This window comes from Triturus cristatus, chromosome 10, assembly GCF_964204655.1.
Source record: "Triturus cristatus chromosome 10, aTriCri1.1, whole genome shotgun sequence".
Taxonomy (NCBI): Eukaryota; Metazoa; Chordata; class Amphibia; order Caudata; family Salamandridae; genus Triturus; species Triturus cristatus.
In genome coordinates, this window is record NC_140593.1 from 1,168,818,790 (window position 1) to 1,168,841,246 (window position 22,457).

Genomic DNA, 22,457 nt, shown 5'->3' on the forward strand with positions numbered 1-22,457 from the left:
CGGTGACTGGGAAGGGCGAATGAAACCGTTGGCCAGGTATCTGTTCAGATATTCCTTGAGATGGGCATTTTCCGCTTCAGACAGTGCGTAAATCCGACTACAGGGAAGGGAGGCTCCTGGCTCAAGCTCAATTCGACAGTCATACTCCCGATGAGGAGGCAAACGTTCTGCCTCTCTTTCGTCGAACACTGAGGCAAGATCTTCGTATTCAAGTGGAATTTCTTGGGTGTCTAGCGCACAAATTGTCTTGGGGAAGCTTGCTAAAAGTTGGGATTGTGAAACTTCTGGGGGATCTGGATTCGTGTGAAAGCAATGACGTAGACAATACTCAGAGTTCATGCAAATCGAACGTCTGGCCCAATCAATTTGCGGATTATGCTCAGTGAGCCAAGGCAGACCCAAAATCAGCTGAAATTGCGGAGCGTCGATCAGACTAAATTGCAAGGAACTAAGATGTTGTCCGGGTCCACTCAACAGGATCTTCTCAGAATCATACACAATAGGTCCGGAGGACAAGCTCGTACCGTCCACTGCGCGGACCGGCTCTGGCCTTTCTTTTCTCAAAAAGGTGATTCCGAGAGACTTGGCAAAACCTATGTCGCAAAAATTTCCAGTTGCCCCTGAGTCAATCATGACAGAAATCCCATCCTTGATCCGACCTCCGAATCTTATTTGCACCGATATGATCAAATGTGGCGCCGATGATTGCAAGGTATTCGCCACTAATTTTGGTTCTGGAGTTTACTGTTCCTTCGCTTCCACCAGGGCAACCCCTTCTACTGGTGGAGCCGATCTTTTAACCCAAAATTGTTCTTGGGCTTCTTTGTACATTCCCGCACAAAATGACCAGAGTTCCCACAGTACATGCACAACTTGCCCAATCGTCTCTTCTCCCTTTCTTCCTTCGTCAGAGGCCCTCTTACAGAACCAATTTGCATAGGCTCATCCTCAGACACAGCTTCCTTTAACCTTGATCCCTCTGATTTTATTCTGTCAAACCGAGGCGGGACGTTCCTAAATTCCTTACGTCTCTCATTCTTTCTTTCACTTTGTCGCTGATCAATCTGAAGGACTAAGTCAATTAATTCAGAAACCTCAGTGGGACGCCTTGGGATCTGCGATAGACCATCCTTTAACTCATCCTTTAGACCTCGATAGAAAATTGCAGCTCGTTTTGCCTCGGGCCAACTGGTTTCCACAATTAGTTTGTTGAATTGGGCCAGGTATGCCACTAATTCACGATTCCCCTGCTTTAGATCTAACAGCTCATTGCCTGTGGATTGGGAGATGGATCTTCTGTCAAAAATCCGTAAAAATTCTCTCTTGAATCCTTCAAAATCATACAAAATGGAATCATTGTTGTTCACCAAGGGCATGGACCAGGCAGCAGCATCTCCACTCAGGTACGACAGCATGAAAGCCACCTTAGATTGATCTTCCTTAAAAATGATTGGCCGACAGAGATAGTGTAAGGAACATTGTGTGAGAAAAATTTGGGCCTTGTGTGGGTCCCCACTAAATCTTTCTGGAGCTGCCAATGGAATTGTCGGGGAGATAGCATGAATTACCTGAGTAGTGAGTTCTGCAGCAGACGGGGCAGGAGCAAAAGAAGGAGGCTTATCTTCCTTTACTGAGGAATGAGGACCCCCGGAAAACTCGTCAAACTGCTGACGCAAATAGCGAGCTTCTTGGGCAGACTTCCTAACTTCTTCTCTCAGGGACTTGTTATCTTCCAAGGTGTCACTTAGCTGTTTCTGTATACTATCTAACACCGTTGCTAGAGCCTTTACATCAATTCCCTCAGCCATCGTGCTCGGGTGGAATTTTAATTGTGGGCACTTCAATCTGTCAAGGTTCTGTCAAGGTACCTGAGTTGATTGTGCCTTTTCCACAGGAGCCGATGCTTGATCTCCACTCCTCCACTCCGCTACCGCGAGCTCAAAGGCTCACGAGCAGCAAAGAGGGGGAAAGGGGAATTGGACAGAAAAGAGAGACAACACTGCGTCTTCTTCCTGGACTGGACTCGGATCTTGTCTTCCGATTCCTGCAACGAGAATTACTTAACAACAATTCTTACCACTCTCTCTACACTTATAGACATTGGCTTCTAACCTACTGTACCTGTCCTGACACTGTGTTTAGCCGCTCTCTGCTCGTGCTTAGTAGATACCTTCTAGTGGGTGTGTAGTGGAGTTGAAGGTGAGTACCACTCCTGCAAATAGAAACACATGTAAACCTAATCTACCTGATGTCCCTTCCACACCACCTCCCCCTAGAAGTCCGTCGTTACCTGTATTCTACCAGAAGATAGTGTGATTTTCATTAAAATGTTCACCAAATACATTAGCGGACTAGTCTTTCTTCTACTTCCAGAGCGATGCAGAAAAACAAAGGTTGAAAGTTCAAATCATATATGTATATATATATATATATTATATATGCTCTGCTGCATCTCTTGCAAGGTCTCATGTAGTCCTTACTTGTTTCTTGCGACTTCTTTCTCTCTAGTTTATTTCTGAAAATGTTCTGGAGCTCTGAGTATTCTCAGCGATAGCGTATCTCTATTCTCTCTCTGCCGCTATGATTTCACCAACAGTGAGATTGACTCGTTTCTCTTTTAATTGATAGATAGTCACAATTGCCTTCTGTGGAATCCTGAGTTCACGAGAAATAGGAACAAATCAGCACTTACTTCCCAGCAGGGCAAGTTCAAGAATTGATTCTACCTTCTTCTTGTCCGCCGAGATGTTGTAGAACGAGAAGGGATTTGGACTCTTCACCTCATGCTGTGACTAGAAACTCGAACTGTACTCCTGAGGTGAGCTGAGGGAACAAATAACTGGAACCCAAAAGACTAGGGGCTGGGAAGGAACCTTAAGGGGAAGTAGGCTCTCTCTGAACTGACTGACTGAATCTTGACGGGGAATTCTACCTAGGAAATACGGAGCGGTAGGAAACTCCGTCTAGTCAAACCAATTTTGACGGTTGAAGTGCGCCGCGGTGAGGACGCGCTCGCGCACTTCAAAACTGGGAAAAGACTACACCGCTGCATGCACCTGAAAATAGCTGGAAAGCAGATGTACCAGCCAGCGGCCATCTTGGGGGTGGGGTGGTACCTGATTCTTAAGCGCTAAAGGATCGCATCGTCGGTGAGCCCAGGGTCGCGGTGCGAGATGAAGGCGGTGCTCGTCACGGTGCTAGCAGGTCACGGTAAAAGCAGCGTCGGTAGGCCAAGGCTGCAGTGCAGGATGAGGGTGCAATCAACGGCATCAATTATGGCATGGAGCGTCATCGTCGGGGATACCAAGGCGTCATTGTGAAGCGAGGCGGTGCGGAGTGCGGTGCCCACAAGTCACGGTGCGAGCAACGGCTCGGTGGCGGCATCAGATTGCGACATCGGTGAGACCAGGGTCGCAGTGAGGTGTTGCGGCTGTGCCCTCTGCAGTGCCAAGGCGTTGCCATGAAGCGAGGCGGTGTGGAGTGTGGTGCCCACAGGTCGTGGTGCGAGTAGTGGCTCGGCAGCAGCGGTGGCAGCAGGCGCCGTCGGTAAGATCAAGGTCACGGAGTGGCATTGCGGCGGTGCCCTCTGCAGTGCTGTCAAGACACTGAGTCGGCAGCGGCGTCATAGAAGTCGTTGAGTTGCTTTTCCTTTGTTGCAGCACAAAACACACAGTCCCTAGTGCTGTGGGCAGAAGAGCTTGAAGTCCTTGTTGTTCCTGAGACTTCTTAAACAGGGGGGCAAGCTCTACCTCAATCCCTTGGAGAAACTCACAAAGCAGATTACAGAAAGTTCAGTCCAGTCCTTTCACTGCCCAAGACAGAAGCAGCCACTGCAGGCCAACACAGCAGAGCACACAGCAAAGTGGTAGGTCCTCCTCACAGCTTCTCCAGCTCTTCTTCTTGGCAGTCTTCTTGATCCAAAAGAGTTCTAAAGTTCAGGGGTCTGGGTCCCAATATTTATACCCCCAAATCCTTTGATCTCTTAGGCAGAGAGTGTTTGTGCACAGCCAGAACCAGTTCTGCATTCTCTGGTGTGATTTCCTGGCAGGAGGTGGAGATGGCATTGTCAGAGGCAGACCAGGCCCTTTGAGGTGCAAGGAAATCTCCTCCCCCTTCCCCCATTGCAGCCCAGGTCTATTCAGCCATTTCCTCACCTACCTAGACTATCTGGAGCCACTCCTGCTCCCCAGCCTTCTGTCATCCAAAACCCAGACAGGCAATCCACATTCCAGCAGAGGCACACAGGATGACTGAGCAAGAAAATACCTACTTTCTAAAAGTGGTATATTCAAACACAGAATGTAAAAATCACCTTCACTAAAAGATGCATCTTTAGATTCTGAGTTCAAGCATACTAAATTATATTTTCCTACCTAATTCCCAGGGCCAGTTATGTTTAGAAGATGTTATAAACAAACTTCCCATTCTGTCCTATGGGGAACAGGGAACCTTGCAATAGTGAAAAACGAAATGGTCTGTAATTCACTATCAGGGCATGCCACACACACCAGGGCATGTCCTACCTTTCACATACACTGCACCCTGCCCACAGGGGTACCTCGGGCCTACCTTAGGGGTGATTAACATGTAGAAAAGGTTTAGGGCCTGGCAAGTGGGGGCATTTGCCAAGTCGACATAAAGTTACAAACTGCGCTCAGACTCTGCACTGGCTGGTCTTAGTTACCTTTTTAGGGCTACTCACATGGGTGGCACAATCAGTGCTGCAGGCCCACTAGTAGCATTTGATTTACAGGTCCTGGCACACGCAGTGCACTTTACAAGGGACTAACAAGTAAATCAAATATCCAATCATGGAAACAAAAATCCATGACACAATTTACCACAGGAGCACTTGCACTTTACCACTGATCAGTAGTGAGAAAAGTGCACAGAAACAGTACCCCAGCAAAAACAGAGTCAAAACCGGGAGGGCAGAGAGTAAAAACTCAGGGGGAACATGCCAAAAGATGCCAAGTCTAACATACTTTGCATTCAATTGGGCAATTATGTATTGCTTATTTGCATATTTTGAGTTGTGAGTGTGTGCTCATCTTAAATCTGCCTCCCTCCGCAAGGAGCCTGGTACTGCTTTGCCTGTGCTACCACTGAGAGTCAGGTGCTTTAGAGGTACTTGCCCAAGTTGATTAGAGCCCATAGTAGGCCGGACCCTGGGACTTCAACCATCACATTGGGCCCAGTAGCTCTTGCTCCCCGTGGCTATAACTTAACTTCCCCTAAGTAAAGCCCTATGATTCTCTTGTGCAGCTACCATACTAAAGTGACTGTAGGGTGGAATTACAGAGCCGTACAAAAGCCTACAATTAATTAATAAGCACATTTCTGCTATCTTTAATGGGTATGTAATACCTGAGGACAACAACCACTTTCGCTGTTAATATGGCAATGTACATTGGCTGTTATTGTGGCAATGCAAATGAGGCCCTCAAATTGACTAAGGATGCCAATTCTGTGTAAGACCTAATTTAGATCTAGGTGTACGCTCTGTCATTTTTGCCAAGGATTCCACCCTATCCTTGCCCCACTCAATCTAACAATGTTTAACATTGTGGCAGGCATCAACAGATATAATCTTGGTGATTGTCCTACCATTGTGATGACCACCTGGAACTTGTGGAAAACACGCGTGCTCAAATACTAAGGATCCACCCTCTCTCTCATTTGGGTATGGCAGTGGTTGGGGGATCTCAGGGATTCTCCAGGCCCTGTTGGCATGGATAGTGCTTTGTTTGAAACTTTAGGTCCCAGAGTCTAGTAAGTTTGATTCCCGCAGGCCTGCTGCTCATCCATGCCTGGGGAGTATCTGTGCAAACAAGGAAAACACATCCAAGGGCATTATATGTGCTGCATGGCTAATAAGGATTATTGATTCTCTCCCTGGGCCACATGGAAATCCAACTGTTCTCCAGCCATCATGCTGGTGTGAGGGGCAAATGTAGCTCAAGTTTTGAGCTAGCAGTGCTTTTCAGCCTTGCTTCGCCATTGTACTTTACCTATCTTTTATTATCAGAAATGAGCATTGGATTTCCATTGACTGATCCTGGCATGATGTGTTACTGGTGCTTATCAATAGGTTTAATTAAATGTACACAGGATAAATCTCCCACGCTACTGAAAAAAACTGCTAATAAGGGTAATGATGAATATCTGGGAATGAACAACAAGCACTAATACATTACAGGAATATACTGCATGTTAAGTTGATTGTATAAGGTAAGTTTAATCTTGTCAGTAGCAGGGCCCAGCTCATCTACTTAGTGAGGTAAATGGGCCTAACCCTGCAAATCAGCAACATAATATTAAGTGAAATAGCAAAGTGCCTTATTCAAAGGGAATGCCTCCATAGACTATACTTCACTGATGTTCATATAAGTAATTGCAATCCTTCATTGAGCATAACATTTGGAGTAAGTCTCTGTTTCACTTAATCATGGTGTGCACAACATAAAGTTAATGCAAAAATACCAGATATACAGAGTTACTTTCACCCTGGAATTATGATAACTGGGATTATTTCCTGAATCTGTAATATTTCATTACACCTAAAAAGAGTCCTTCTAAATGTCATTACAATAAAACGTAATGGATAAATGTCTGTACTTGTTCAATAGTGGAATCTAACATATCACAGAGTTATTTTTAAAATATTCCATCTGCTATTATTCTCAGATTCCTTGGAATGTATGATGTGTCCAGATGACCACTGGTCAAGCAATGAAAAAGACAGATGCATTCCGAAGAAGATTGACTATTTGTCATACAAGGAGCCCCTGGGGTTAATCCTAGCTGTTATCTCAGTCTTTCTCTTCCTCAATGCTACTGTTATCTTGTGTATATTCATAAGATATCAGCACACTCCAGTGGTGCGAGCCAATAACCTTAATCTCAGCTATATTCTCCTTGTGTCCCTCATGCTGTGCTTCCTCTGTTCCTTGGTTTTCATCGGTCTGCCCAGCAGAGTGACCTGCATGGTCCGTCAAGTGATCTTTGCCATATCCTTCTCAACTGCTGTTTCCTGTGTGATGGCAAAAACAGTCACAGTGGTCATTGCCTTTAGGGCCACCAAGCCCAATAGCAACTTGAGGGGATGGATTGGCAACAGGACTTCTTTATCTATTGTACTAACTGCCACCTTCATAGAGCTGAGCCTTGGTGTCATCTGGCAGTGGACATGGCCCTCTTTCCCAGAAACAACAGTGTTAACAATTGGAAGATTGAAGCTGAATGCAATGAGGGCTCAATACAAATGTTCTATTGCATGTTGGCCTTTATGGGATTTTTGGCATGTGTGAGTTTTGGGATTGCTTTTTTAGCCCGGAATTTACCTGACACCTTCAATGAAGCCAAGTTCATCACCTTCAGCATGCTGGTGTTTGTCAGTGTGTGGCTCTCTTTCATCCCAGCTTATCTCAGCACAAAAGGAAAATACCTAGTAGCGACTGAGATTTTTGCCATCTTGTCCTCTGGTGCTGGTGTTCTATATTGCATTTTTGCTCCAAAGATTTACATTGTCTTTTTAAAACCAGAGATGAATACAAAGAGTTTTGTGGTCAGGAAATCAGCACATCCTAAGAGAACTAAAACACAAATTGTTTGAATGAGGCGAAGGATGTGTTAGTAGTTACACCTCATACCGATTACTCAAAAGATCCTCAGTTTGCAAACCATAATTCTTCACTTTTTTCATCATTTAGTAAAGTTGGCCCCAGGTGTTTTTCCAGATATAATTTAGCTAGGATTATAGTTAAGATCTTTTGTGTTGATTTGCAATTCAGGTCCCTTGCTGATTTACCATGTTTGGGACTGACTACCTCTATATCTTGCAAGGCATCTCATTTTCGATACAGCACCAGATATGTTTCCAATTTGTATCTAAAATGTATCACAAGTACCTTTTCCAAGGTATCAAATTACATTACATCCTGCTTCATAATGTAGCAATCCCTATTCTTTGTGTTGTACCTCCGCTTGCATGAACCTCTACAGATTATTGTATCTTTTGTTGTGTAAAGAGACACTTTAAAATCTAATAGGACTTCCGTCCACCACATTTTAATTGTATCAATGTAACGCGTTAGTTGTCCTAATGGTTCTTATTCGAAGTTGCTTTTAATTACCAAAGTAGCCGGCAGCAAAAGTTACTTGTTGAAGTGGTATTCTGATATGTGCATTAATTCCAAATGTGGTATTGCCATACCCTCCGTGATTACTGAATACACAGTCATCAGGCAGCAACGTCACAAAAAGTCCAGAAACAGGGGAATTGGTTGTAATAAATAGTGCAGAAACACGCTTTTACACATAATTCCCTCTTTGAAATAGCACAACTCTGAATAATGTGGTAATTACCGGGGGATTACTGCAAATAGTGTTATTGAGACTCCTGGGTGCTGTAGTACAGCATAGTGAGTCTTAAAGCCTGTAGCCAGAGCTTACATATTACAGTTTCCTTAGTGTGTGTTCTCATACAACTAAGAATCATTCATGTATCCAATTGGTGCTGAAATCCTTGATGTGACTCAGGAAGAGGAAATACCTTTATCTCTGAACAGTTGAAAAAGTGTAGAATATGTATGATCTACCCCATGCACTCTGTCTTTTGTCTTATACAAAGATAACACCTTGGTAACCTTTACCCCAAAATGAAATGGACTTCCGGGCATCAGAAACTGTAAACTAACAAAGTGACATATCCATCCCTAGAGTATATACCTATTCATGTTGCAAACATTTCAGGAAACAGTGAATAATCACACTACTGAGACAATCTGATGTGATTTTAACAACATTTTAAGCCTGTGTGGAGCTATTGATATACCATTAATTCCAGGGGTTAAGGGAAGATATGTCGAGGGGGTGTAAAACAATTGGAAATAATTATTATAAACAATTATTGGTTAGGGTTTAAAACAAGCTCACAGTCCAGTACAAAATATATGCTAGACACACACACACACACACACACACACACACACACGCACACGCACGCACGCACGCACGCACGCACGCACGCACACACACACACACACACACACACACACACACCTTGCACTCTGTTTCAAAGCTGTGTGCATGGTTCTAAGCACCCTGAAAGATCTCCAGGGCCGGGGAAGAGAGCAGCAGCACCCTGCATTTGTAGACAAGGCGCTGCCTAGCTCTTTCCTAGAGCATCTTTTGGTGCTCTAATGTGCTACAAACTAGTAATCCACACCCTTCTCCTGTTCCACTTTGTTGCAGTTCTGCAGCTCTTAACCACTGAACTTTTGCTGCTTGTCACCATATATTGTGTGTATCTTCTTATCTTGGTCTTTGCAAAGTTGCTCAGCCATGGAACATTCATATATCACTTTCAAGTTGGAAACATCACAACTATGCACTGCTGTTGCTATCTTGCTGCTAATATTGACACACTCGCCTTTATCTTACAGAGAATCACAGGACTGAGAAAAGAGCAGACAAATAGAGGGTGAGGTCTTTTCGAGCCAGTGACCAAGGGGCATATGTATCAACATCCCCATTTGCGATTCTCAAATAGCGATTTTTTGAGAATCGCTATTTGAGAATTGCAAAACGGGATGTATCTAAAAATTCGCACAAATTTTGCGAATTCTTAAAATTCCTTAATTGCGATTAGCAAATTGCGAAATCGCAATTAAGGAATACCTTCCCATTCATTCCTATTGGCCAGGAGGCCCATAGCAATGAATGGGAAGTCCTTCTCAATTTGCGAATCGCTATTTGCTAATCGCAAATTGAGAATACTTTCAAAGGTGCAAGGGTGTCATGATGACACCCTGATGCACCCCTGAAATCAGCATGTGTGTGCATATGGCACCTTGAAAAATGCAAAAAAGTGAATTTTTCAAAGAAATCGCAAATTACCACCAACTTGAAGTTGGTGGTCATTTGCGATTTCTTAAGGAGAAATCGCACAACTTGGGTGCGTGTTACATAGCATTTAAGAAATCGCAATTTGCGATTTCTTAAATGCTTCCGCAAACTTAAGAAATCGCGAAATTAGCGATTCCTTAAGAATGCGAGGCTGAAATGCCTCATACATCTCATTTTGCGATTTTGTATTCGCAAACGCTGTTTTTTTGCGATTCGCAGCGTTTGCGAATACAAAATCGTTTCATACATATGCCCCCAAGTGCCTAGTGTACTAATAAGAAATCGTAAATTGCATCTAAGAACGATTTGCAATTTGCTATTTCTTTTTCTAAACCTATCAAAATGGATTTAGTAGAAGTAAAAGCAATTTGCAGAATAACATCTACCAAATGCTTCGGTATTTTGTGAACCATATTTATATTATATTCTATATATATTAATAGGTTGATTCACAAAATACTAATTTGAATTGGGTTGTAATTTGACCTATCTCAATGCTATGCTTGAGATTGGTCACAAATGAAGACCCTGGGGTCAGCAGGCAACCATGTTTGTGATTGAGTTAGAATAAAGCAATAATCAAAAATGGGATGCACTGAAAAAAGAAAATGAATAATTTTATTTAAAAAATTCAAGAGCAGGCATTAATCCCAGGGACCACTGCCTGCGCATAAGAAGTTTTTGGGCCACACTCATAAAGGGGACCCCTTTCAATTTGCAAATGATTACCACCAATTTTGATTTGGTGGTACAATATTAATTTTTAGCAACCGTATTTAGGTCACAAAACATTAACACATCGGCTAATTATTCGGTATCAGGAGGGAACACCCTTTACACGCCCCTTGCAAATACTAATTTTGTATTTATTCTAAAACCCAAATTGCGATTCGGTAGCATGTTACTGATTGGCAATTTGGTTTATATATACATTGCGGTCACAAAGGTTCAGATTTGACATTCGCAACCATAACATCGCTCACCATTCGAACATATGACAATCCAGCAAATGTCTTTATTAAAACATGCAGTACGTTTTCAAACTACACTGCAAAAACTGAATACCGCTTAGTATGTAAAAGAATATAGGATTCTATGTCGCATTCTGTATCGATCATGCCTAACAATTCTGTCTGGTAGGTTGCCACAGGTATATGTATATAAAAACATATTATACACATAATTTCAGTTATTCAGTTTGATATAACTGTGCAGAATGAGGTAAACAGAGGCAAGAATGGGGTTTTGGTAGCTAGATCCCAATGAACAATGTGCACATACAGATTTCTATTCCTTGCTTTGCCTTGCCTTTTTGTAACAGGTTATTTTCTTTAGTTGTATGTCTCTTTATTGTCCTCTGTTCCTTAAATATTTCCCTTTCTTCTTCTGTATCATCATTTCTACCTTCCTATGTACTAGCTTCAACTCTCCTTGTTCAATCTGTGTGCATTCTTGTGGACATTATCAAGCATTGCTAATACAGAAACACATATAGAGGATTTGCTGGTGGCACTGCTATGGAGAATGCACCTTTCACCAATGTTTACTGTTGAAAGAGCACATCGAACAAAGGCACTCGGCTGTCCACTTGTAGCACTTTGTATATCTATATCGATACTTATACGATTGAGGTGAGTTACTTGGCCTGGCAAGGGAGAAAAGAATCATAACACATGAAGAAATTACTTTGATTTTCTTTCCAGAATTCACAGGTGTAGACTAGGAGACCAATCCCTTACGTAAAGAAGAAGAAGCTGCAACAGCTTAATTTGGCCTAAGAATGTTATATTGTTGTGATCTTTGTCTTTTCTGCTTATGTACCGCCCCCCCATTGCATTTCACATATACATATATTGGATTGCACATTTTTCATTTATAAATATGCAATGCATTTAATGTTGAGTGCACGTGCACTTCACATAATATTTACTTTAGACAGTTTGATAGTGCATCAATTATTCATATATCTGCATTCATTCTTGCACTTGACATCATTCAACTCAAGGAATGGCCTTTCGAAAATAATCAGAAACATGTCATTAAGCCTGGTGCAGACATATATTAGGAAGAGAGTAATGCCCAGCTTCTTGCCCTGGGAGATTGGTTTGTGTGAGCCAAGCTACAAACATTCCAAGCTAAGCCAACTGATCCCTATAAGTTCATGGTACAGCTCTGAAACATTTCAGACACTCACCCCCAGGGGCAGATCTGAGTTGAATCCATCATCATTCTTTAGCTCACTTCGCCACCCCAGTTCAGACCCAGCTATATGCAAATCAGTCTTGACCCTGTGCCTCAAGGGAAAGTCCAGCCTGAACTGCCAAGCCAGGTCTTCCCTGGACCGGAAACAAGCGCCCTGGGACCGGTTTAGGTATAACTCCCCTTATCAGCCAGGCTAGCTTGAATCCAGTGGCAAAGTGAGCAAGGGACCCAAGTCTGGGCAAGGCTGTCATTCACTTCGGTTCAGTGACTAAATATCGAGGGACATAATATAGAATGTCCAAAATATCGACGCCAAAATATAGAAGGACAGAATATCGACTCCCTATCTACAAACAGGTAAGTACTAAAATATCGATTCCAAAATATAGAATGTTAAAATATAGTTAGCTAAAATATCGTATTAAAAATAATATAAAACGAATTAAATATTAAAAACAATTAAATAAAACATACATAATATAATATAAAAAAGCTTAAAATGTAAACATAATAAAAGTAATGTAAAAAAAGTAGAGCTTTTGTTGGATAGTGAGAGCGTAAAAATTACTATTCCCACTCCAGTGAGTGCAACAGTAGGGTAAGCGTTGGATAGCGTAGGGGTAAAAATTACTATTCCCACTCCAGAGAGTACAACAGTAGGGAAAGCGTTGGATAGCGGGAGGGTAAAAATTACTATTCCCACTCCAGAGAGTGCAACAGTAGGGAAAGCGTTGGATAGCGGGAATGGAAAAATTACTATTCCCACTCCAGTGAATGCAACAGTAGGGAAAGCGTTGGATAGCGTAGGGGTAAAAATTACTATTCCCACTCCAGTGAGTGCAACAGTAGGGAAATCGTTGGATAGTGTTGGGGTAAAAATTGCTATTCCCACTCCAAAGAGTGCAACAGTATGGAAAGCATTGGATAGTGGGAGAGTTAAAATTACTATTACTATCATCCAAGCCCGCCTCCCAGCTGACCACTCCTCCCCGGATACCCCATATATGGCTGCAAGACAGAGGTAGCAACCCTTGACCTTAGGGTAGGTCGCTCCCCTGCCCCCGCAGCACCACCAGTGCTTGCCTGCCTCCTTTTGTGCGATTCTGTGTGATTCTGACTGCTGCTCCCTTTTTTCCTTGTTCCCCGAGTGCGTGCCCGGCTGTTGTTGTGAGTGCTGCCCCCTTTTTTTCCTTGTTCCCCGAGTGCGTGCCCGGCTGTTGTTGTGAGTGCTGCCCCCTTTTTTTCCTTGTTCCCCGAGTGCGTGCCCGGCTGTTGTTGTGAGTGCTGCCCCCTTTTTTTCCTTGTTTCCCGAGTGCGTGCCCCCCAGAGTGCCCGGTTGTTCTTGTGCCCCCCTTTTAGTGCCCGGTTCCCCTTTTGCTTCGTTTCTCTCGCTTCTCGTCTTTTTTCGCTTTTTTGCCCTCGCCACTTTTCCTGGCGTTTTTTCCCCCGCCTACCCTACCGCCGCCCGCCTCCCAGCTGACCCCTCCTCCCCGGTTACCCCATATATGGCAGCCGCTGCGAGACCGCGCAGCGCCGAAGGCAAGCCCGTCTGCGCCCATCCGTGCCTGGACCGCGCCCAGCGCCATGACCCCTGGCCCCCACGACCCACACCTCCCACGCCTGACCTACGACACCGCCGCCCTGACCAAACTCAACCCCGGCAGAGCACCGGGCTGCTGCCGCACCACCCCGAGACGCACCCACGGTCCTTTTACCTGCCGCAACTGCCGATTCACCTGCCTACGGACCCCCAACGCACCCCACAAGAACAACACCCCCGGACACAACCTCGAGTGCATCCTGATCAACACGCGATCCGTCCACAGACACGCCATCGAACTGTGGAACCTCATCGACTCAACAGCCCCGGACATCGCCTTCCTCACTGAGACCTGGATGAACCCCTCCTTGGCACCCGACATCGCCATAGCCATCCCTGACGGATACAAAATCATCAGGAAAGACCGCACCAACCGCACCGGAGGCGGCATCGCCATCGTCCACAAGAGCTCCATCCGCATCACAACCAACACCGACCACACACTCTCCGACGCTGAACACCTCCACTTCCAAATCCACAGCGACCCCAAAACCACCCTCAGAGGAACCCTCATCTACAGACCCCCCGGACCATGCACCAATTTCAGCGAAGATATTGCAGACTTCGTCAGCCCACACGCCCTCCCCTCCGCCGACTACATCCTCCTGGGAGACCTCAACTTCCACCTGGAGAACTACAACGACAACAACACCACCACCCTACTGGACAACCTCTCCAACCTTGGACTCAAGCAACTGGTCAACACCCACACCCACTACGCCGGACACACGCTCAACCCCATCTTCTCCTCCAGCAAACACATCTCCTTCAACCACACCACCAAGCTCTCCTGGACGGACCACAGCTGCGTCCACTTCAGCTACAGGAAAACCACAACCCGCCACCACGCTCAACAACCACCGAGAAGACAATGGAACCGAATCACCGCCAACAAACACATCACATCAGCTCTCTCCCAGATCCCGCCCACCAGCACCTCAGACCCCAACGAAGCAGCCAACAACCTCACGAGCTGGATCTCCGACTGCGCTAACATCCTGGCTCCCCTGAAGACCCGAGCGAACGGAGCCGACCACAAAAGAAGCTCCTGGTTTAACTCCACCCTCAAGGACTCCAAAAAACGATGCCGCACCTTCGAGAAAACCTGGCGCCTCGACCAGACCGACAAGAACATGTCAGCCCTCAAAAACACCACCCGGAAACCCCACCAACTCCTCCGCGCCGCAAGAAAATCTTCCTTCAAAGATAGACTTGACAACAACTCCCACAACAGCAAAGAACTTTTCAGCATCGTCAGAGAACTCTCCAACCCCGACGCCGGAAACAACGCCATCACCCCCTCACAAGACCTCTGCGACTCCCTCGCAGCCTTCCACCACAAAATCACCGACATCTACAACAGCTTCACCACAACAAACGCGAACCCACCACCAGAACCCACCCCCCACAGCACCACCATCCACGCCTGGAACCGGATCACCACCGAGGAAACCACCCGCACTATGAACTCCATCCACTCAGGATCACCCGCCGACCCATGCCCCCACCACATCTTCAACAAAGCCGACAACATCATCGCCCCCCATCTCCGAGATGTCATCAACACATCCTTCACCACCGCCACCTTCCCCGAGAGCTGGAAACACGCCGAACTCAACGCCCTCCTCAAGAAGCCGACAGCAGACCCCACAGACCTCAAGAACATCCGACCCATCTCTCTCCTCCCGTTCCCAGCAAAGGTTATTGAGAAAACCGTCAACACTCAACTGACTATCTTCCTCGAAACCAACGAATCACTTGACCCCTGGCAGTTCGGTTTCAGGGCCAACCACAGCACCGAGACCGCCCTCATCGCAGCCACGGACGACATCAGATCCCTGACCGACAAGGGAGAGACCGTGCCCTCATACTCCTTGACCTCTCCGCAGCCTTCGACACGGTATGCCACCGCACCCTGATACAGCGCCTCAACAACGCGGCATCCGAGGCAAGGCCTTGGACTGGATCATCTCGTTCCTCGCCGGAAGAACTCAGAGAGTCCGCCTCCCCCCCTTCAGATCAACAGCGACCAAGGTCATCTGCGGCGTCCCACAAGGATCCTCCCTCAGCCCTACCCTCTTCAACATCTACATGACGCCCCTGGCAAACATCGCACGCAAACACGTACTCAACCTCATCTCCTACGCAGACGACACTCAACTCATCCTCTCCCTCACCAACGACCCTTCCTCTGCTAGAACCAGACTACACGAAGGAATGAAGGAAGTAGTGGAGGAGTGTGGCTCAATGGTTAGAGTGGCAGACCCTGAAGCAGAGTTCTGGCCAGGGACCAGGGTTCGATTCCCGCTTCGGCGGGGCTCAGGCTCAATTTCCTCGGACCTGTCTATTCTCGCCTCGGTGCCTATTCTAATCATGGGTCCCACGCTGCAACTCTGGGCAATAGCTTGCTTAGCCTCCACACCGGCCCCAACAGCGCTAAGGATGCCTGGCTTCACCCTGGGGGTGCCCAGGAGTGGACACTTCACAGGGAAAGCCAGGAGGGGTTCCACAGCGGTATGAGTATCAGCGCCAGGAAACCGCAAAGGCGACACCGCAAGGTGGCCGTCTGGTGACAGTGCGCTCTATAAGTACCTTGACATTTACATTTATAGTGGACTGGATGACGGACAGCCGGCTTAAACTCAACACCGTCAAGACGGAAGTTCTCATCCTAGGCCCTACTCCCACCGCATGGGACGACTCCTGGTGGCCCCCCGCCCTAGGCAGCACTCCCCAACCCACCGACCACGCCCGCAACCTGGGCTTCATCCTGGACTCCTCCCTCTCCATGACCAGACAAGTCAACGCAGTCACATCGGCATGCTTCAACACCCTTCGCATGCTCCGCAAGATCTTCCACTGGCTCCCCACTGACACAAGGAAGACCGTCACCCACGCCCTTGTCACCAGCCACCTGGACTACGGCAACACCCTCTACGCCGGCACCACGATCAAACTACAGAAGAAACTCCAACGAATCCAGAACGCCGCCGCACGCCTCATCCTGGACGTCCCGAGCCACCACCACATCTCCGGACACCTGGAAAAGCTTTACTGGCTCCCAGTCAGCAAGAGGATCACGTTCAGACTCCTCACCCACGCACACAAAGCCCTTCACAACCAAGGACCCAAACTCATCAACCACCGCGTCTCCTTCTACATACCCACCCGCACACTGCGATCGACCGGACAAGCCCTGGCAGCCGTCCCCCGCATCCGCAAAGCCACCGCCGAAGGCAAATCTTTTTCCTACCTCGCAGCGAAGACCTGGAACTCTCTCCCCAGCCATCTCCGCTTAACACAAGACCACCTCTCCTTCAGAAGGCAGCTCAAGACCTGGCTGTACGAGCAATAACCCCCTCCCCCCCAGCGCCTTGAGACCCTTACGGGTGAGTAGCGCGCTTTATAAATGCCAATGATTGATTGATTGACTATTCCCACTCCAGAGAGTGCAACAGTAGGGAAATCGTTGGATAGCGGGAGAGTTAAAATTACTATTCCCACTCCAGAGAGTGCAACAGTAGGGACATCGTTGGATAGCGGGAAGGGAAAAATTACTATTCCCACTCCAGTGACTCCAACAGTAGGGAAAGCATTGGATAGCGTAGGGATAAAAATTACTATTCCCACTCCAGTGAATGCAACAGTAGGGAAAACGTTGGATAGCGTAGGGGTAAAAATTACTATTCCCACTCCAGTGAGTGCAACAGTAGGGAAAACGTTGGATAGCGTAGGGGTAAAAATTGCTATTCCCACTCCAAAGAGTGCAACAGTAGGGAAAGCATTGGATAGCGGGAGAGTTAAAATTACTATTCCCACTCCAGAGAGTGCAACAGTAGGGAAATCGCTGGATAGCGGGAGAGTTAAAATTACTATTCCCACTCCAGAGAGTGCAACAGTAGGGAAATCGTTGGATAGCGGGAAGGGAAAAATTACTATTCCCACTCCAGTGACTCCAACAGTAGGGAAAGCATTGGATAGCGTAGGGGTAAAAATTACTATTCCCACTCCAGAGAGTGCAACAGTACAGAAAGCATTGGATAGCAGGAAGAACAAAATTACAATTCCCACTCCAATGAGTGCAACAGTAGGGAAAGCGTTGGATCGCGTAGGGGTAAAAATTACTATTCCCACTCCAGTGAGTGCAACAGTAGGGAAAACGTTGGATAGCGTAGGGGTAAAAATTAACCCTGGGCGTAGTTCGCGAAGTAGCACTTCGCGAAGCTACGCAAAGTGCAGTTCGCACTACGCGAGCTACGCGTAGCACTTCGCGAACTGCGTAGTACCTTGTTCGCACTGTGCCAGATGTCGTTTTCAATGATTGCACAGTGCAGACAAGCAACCGGCACTGTGCAATCATTGAAAATGGCATCTTGCACAGTGCGAGCTGTAGTTTTCTGCTGCTCGAGTAGATTTTTACTCGAGCGGCAGCTTTCTCAACGCGAACTGGTAGTTTCTCATCGCGAGCGGTCGCGAGCATACGCGACCACTCGCAATGAGAAACCTGACCTCCTCGCGTTGGAAATCTCGCCGTGACGTTTATTTTCCATGCTCACGATCGCCAACTTGATGTTGCTGATCGCGAACAAGGAAAAAGTATCGCCGGGATGTCATTTTGCTTGCTCGCGGTCGCCAACTTGACGTTGAGGACCGCGAGCAAGCAAAAAATGACCGCAGCACTACGCAACACTACGCTGCGCGTGTTCGCACTGTGCTACGTGCAGTTCGCGTAGTGCGAAGTAGCGTAAACTTTGCAAACTACGCGAAAAAAAATACAATTAACATTATTATCAATTAATCAATTAATAAAAATAATTTTGCAATTGATAAAAATTAATTAGCAATTCATACAAATTATTTACCCATTAATACAAATTAATTACCAATTAATAATTAATTATGAATTAATATCAATACACATAAATAAAAAAATAATTATTTACTTTATTACAATTAAATTACTTCCCACCAAATTCCTCTACAAACCCACAAGCCACTCCTAATAATAAAAAATACAATTAACATAATTATCATTTAATATAAATTAATTACCAATTAATAAAAATTAATTACCAATTAATAATTAATTATCAATCAATTAACTATCAAAACATATAAATATAATTAATATTTAATTAACCATAATTAAATTACTTCCCACCCTATTCCCCTATAAACCCACAACCCGCTATGGAATTAAATTATGCAAAAATTTTATTACATAACATTCATTAGTTTAAATAAATTAAACATACATTACAAAAAGAATACATAATTTTAACACATATACTACCATACATAATACTAAAAAAAAATCGATATTATAGATAACTATATTTTTAAATTCGATATTATGGTAATCTATATTTTAAAATTCTATATTATGCAATTCTATATTTTTAAATTCTATATTATGGAAATCGATATTTCGTACCCCAATTTCGATATTCTGACCTATCTATTTTTTGATAATTCGATATTCTGTCCACTCTATATTTTAACTTCGATATTCTGGGCAGTCGATATTTTGGAATCGATATTTAGGGTGTTCACCATTCACTTCCACATTCCACATATTTATGAGGGTACCCATAAATTCTTCTATTTTTATACAATCCATAACAGTCAACTTGTATATACTTGAAACCAAAGGTCCTTTTTTAGGTAATCAATCCTTTCGAGTTCTAGAGAGTTGGCTTGTTCTATGTTGTTGTTCTGTACTATTCTTACACATCATAGATTCCTTATTCCATCTCCCCTAAACCAAATTTGTTTGGCAAAACAGAGAAGTTCAAAGTGGCAGCCTCATCATACTTTTATTTGATCCCCCAAAAATTATTTTTAACATATCTTTATAAATAATGAGAAGCCTACATGGGAACACTAGATAGTGTGAGATATCATTGCTGGAGGGCATGTGTGATTTTAATACTTAAAATCAGGTGCCTATGGCATCTGGCGAAATAGAATAACCATCAGGTGGGCTTCACATCAAGTTTTTGACCCGAGCTCTGGAAAATTGGCTGACAAACTTATGATTAACATTGACAAAAATGCTGATTTTCACTGTCACCATCCTTCCCTGCCACACTGTAACACTAACTCATTATCATGGTGACAGAGGAGCCTATGCGTAGCCATGGAAGCTGTGGGTCACCTAGATCATTCTTCCTAGGGCAGTGCTTCCTGTCACTGGCTCTCTGCAAACACAGTACACCCACATTGTGCAGCAACAAGTATCTGCTAACAGCTGCTGTTATGATTGCAACCCTACCCTTTGCTGTCTGTACTCCATTGGACTGGCTTCCCAGCGCAGGCTGTGATTGTGGGAATGTTAATAATGCGACAAATGTATTTGCTGTGTAGCTTTATGGGAGTGCTTGAGGATGGTGGGTGGGAAGCTATATGTGGGGAGCTGGGGGAGACCGCAGGTGGATATGTATTGATGGTACCGTGTACAATGCCACTTCCTTGCCCATTGTTTGATACTGCTTTGAAACTCAGTAAAATCTGTTAAAAAATAATCTTGAGACAGAGCAATCATTTCAGCTACTTCTCCTTCATCAGGTGCAATGCCAACTTCCTCTTTTTATCAAATGTGTGTCCTGTGTACAACATGAGAATATCTTTGCAGAGGAGCACAGTTACACCTGGAAACCGGCACACCTATTTGCAGCCAATAGTATAGTGGTTCTATATTTTTCACAGTGAGAAATGGGTCAAGGGTTTTGTACTAAAGGTCCCCTTTCTGGGACCATTTTAGTAGGTCCAGGCTGATTGCTGTAGTTAACAGTGAACTTCCACTGTTCATGACCAACCTTTTCCACTGTACTCCCTGTGAGCAATTCCCTGATGCCAATTCCAATGCATTTATTTGAAGGGACTGCAGCACATGGATTTATGTTACTGATAAGGACATATAGAGACACAATATATGTCACCAAGTAATAGGGGTATCAGAAACTGAAAAAAATTAAGAATTCACTCCCATGAACTTGTATAATTAAAGGAATTCTTTTTGAGTTACAGCACAAGCGTGAGGAATTAGGGATCAACATGGTCAAGCTCAGTTTTCATTTTTGTGCGAGTGTTCCTTTAATTCTGTAAATAAAAAGATGAGTATCAATGAAACTGGAAAGTGATGTGTGCTCACCACTTGATTGAGCACACAAATCCTTTTGTTATTTAAAAAAAAATAAGAATGCTACATATAAAGAACACAAATTAGATGTGTAAGTTATTTTTGAGTTTAAACACAAGAGGAACCTGAACTCCTCCTTTCCTTTGTCTCTTTGCTAAAATCAGAACTGATGTTATTCTCAGGTGGCCTTATTAATTCATCACTGCTCAGCTTCCTCCTGATAATTGTACCTGTGACCCATTATGATTTCTGAAGATTACTATTCATGGAAGCTGCCAATTTTCTGATCATGCTACCCAATCATTACCTGAAGAGTAGGTGGAGGGGCTGAGGCAGGATGCAAGGGCCTTCAATGGAACACCTCAGGAGAATATGACAAATACATTTTCCTGCCAAAATACAAGTCTATGGAGAGAAATATGATATGAAAGTTACTATGGCCATGCTCTTTCGCCAACCTGGAAGCAGTATTCCCGCATTGTGCATTGCATTTGTTTGCTTAGTAGAACAGATGCACCAGAGCAAAATATTTTTGTTGCAAAAAAATTATATTCATGTATATAATGATGGCTTTCCTCAAATACGTTTTTCACAGGTGAGATTCCAAATATGTTTGTGCCCTTGCAAAACTAGCCTCTCTCTAATAAGCCAAACCAATAACTTTGCACTATTGCCTACTACTCACTCACCCATTCTACCTTTTCCCAAGGCATTTGTTTCCCGGACAGCCTTTTTTCTGTCCATCTTTCCAAGTATTTCACTTAATCAATAACTCCTCTCCCTGGCCCACCTTTCATCAACTATTACTCACTGCTCCGTCACATTTCCCTGGCCCCATTATCTTTTACACTGGCCTTTTCTCTCCAGAGGCACTCCTGGTCCCAAAACTAAATGAGATCTCCTTTGGTCCCTGTCTACTCTTCTCTATCAACTTGAGTCTTTCTGGCTCATATCACTGTAATCCCGGTTTATATCTCTTTCTGGACCCATATCTTCCCTGGTGAACATCTCTTCTTCTCTGTCCCAAATTTCCCCATGCCTGGGATAGCTCTGCTCTCATCCTATTTCTACGATAGCCAATACATCATCATACCTGGCAGACCTTTAAATCTTCTTTGACCTACCACTCATCTCAGCTAGAAAAACTCTCCTCTCTCTTAGACACTATATGGATTCCAAAGGCCCAGGTCTGCATTCATCCTCTTAATGGCCTTGGCCAACTTATCTTCCTTCCTGGCCTACATCTTCTATCTCCAAAATCATCTCCATTCTTCCATGGCTGCCCTCCTCGGTACACTGATCCATCTGTTATTACATTTAGCCAAACATTTCTCTTTTCTACCTTAAATCTTTTCTCCCTGGATTTCTTTTCATTCTCCAGTTCAAGGTGCTATCTACTTCAGATCTCTTCATTGGTAGATCTCCCATCTCCCCTGGCACAGACTGTTCTGTGGCGGATCTCTCCCTTGCCCACTGATTTTTTCCATACTCTCATATTCCCTTGTTTTCCATTAATTATCTGTCTTGACATTTAGTATCCATATGTCTAGCCTTCCCTTTGATCAATTCTTTCATTTGCTGATCCGCTTCTCCTCCATCAGTCCT

General features: G+C 44.8%; 1 pseudogene; it reads left to right on the forward strand.

Moving 5' to 3' along the window:
- Positions 1-7,615, forward strand: part of LOC146796873 (extracellular calcium-sensing receptor-like) — a 125,741-nt pseudogene extending 118,126 nt beyond the window's left edge.
- Positions 7,616-22,457: the final 14,842 nt, after the last annotated feature.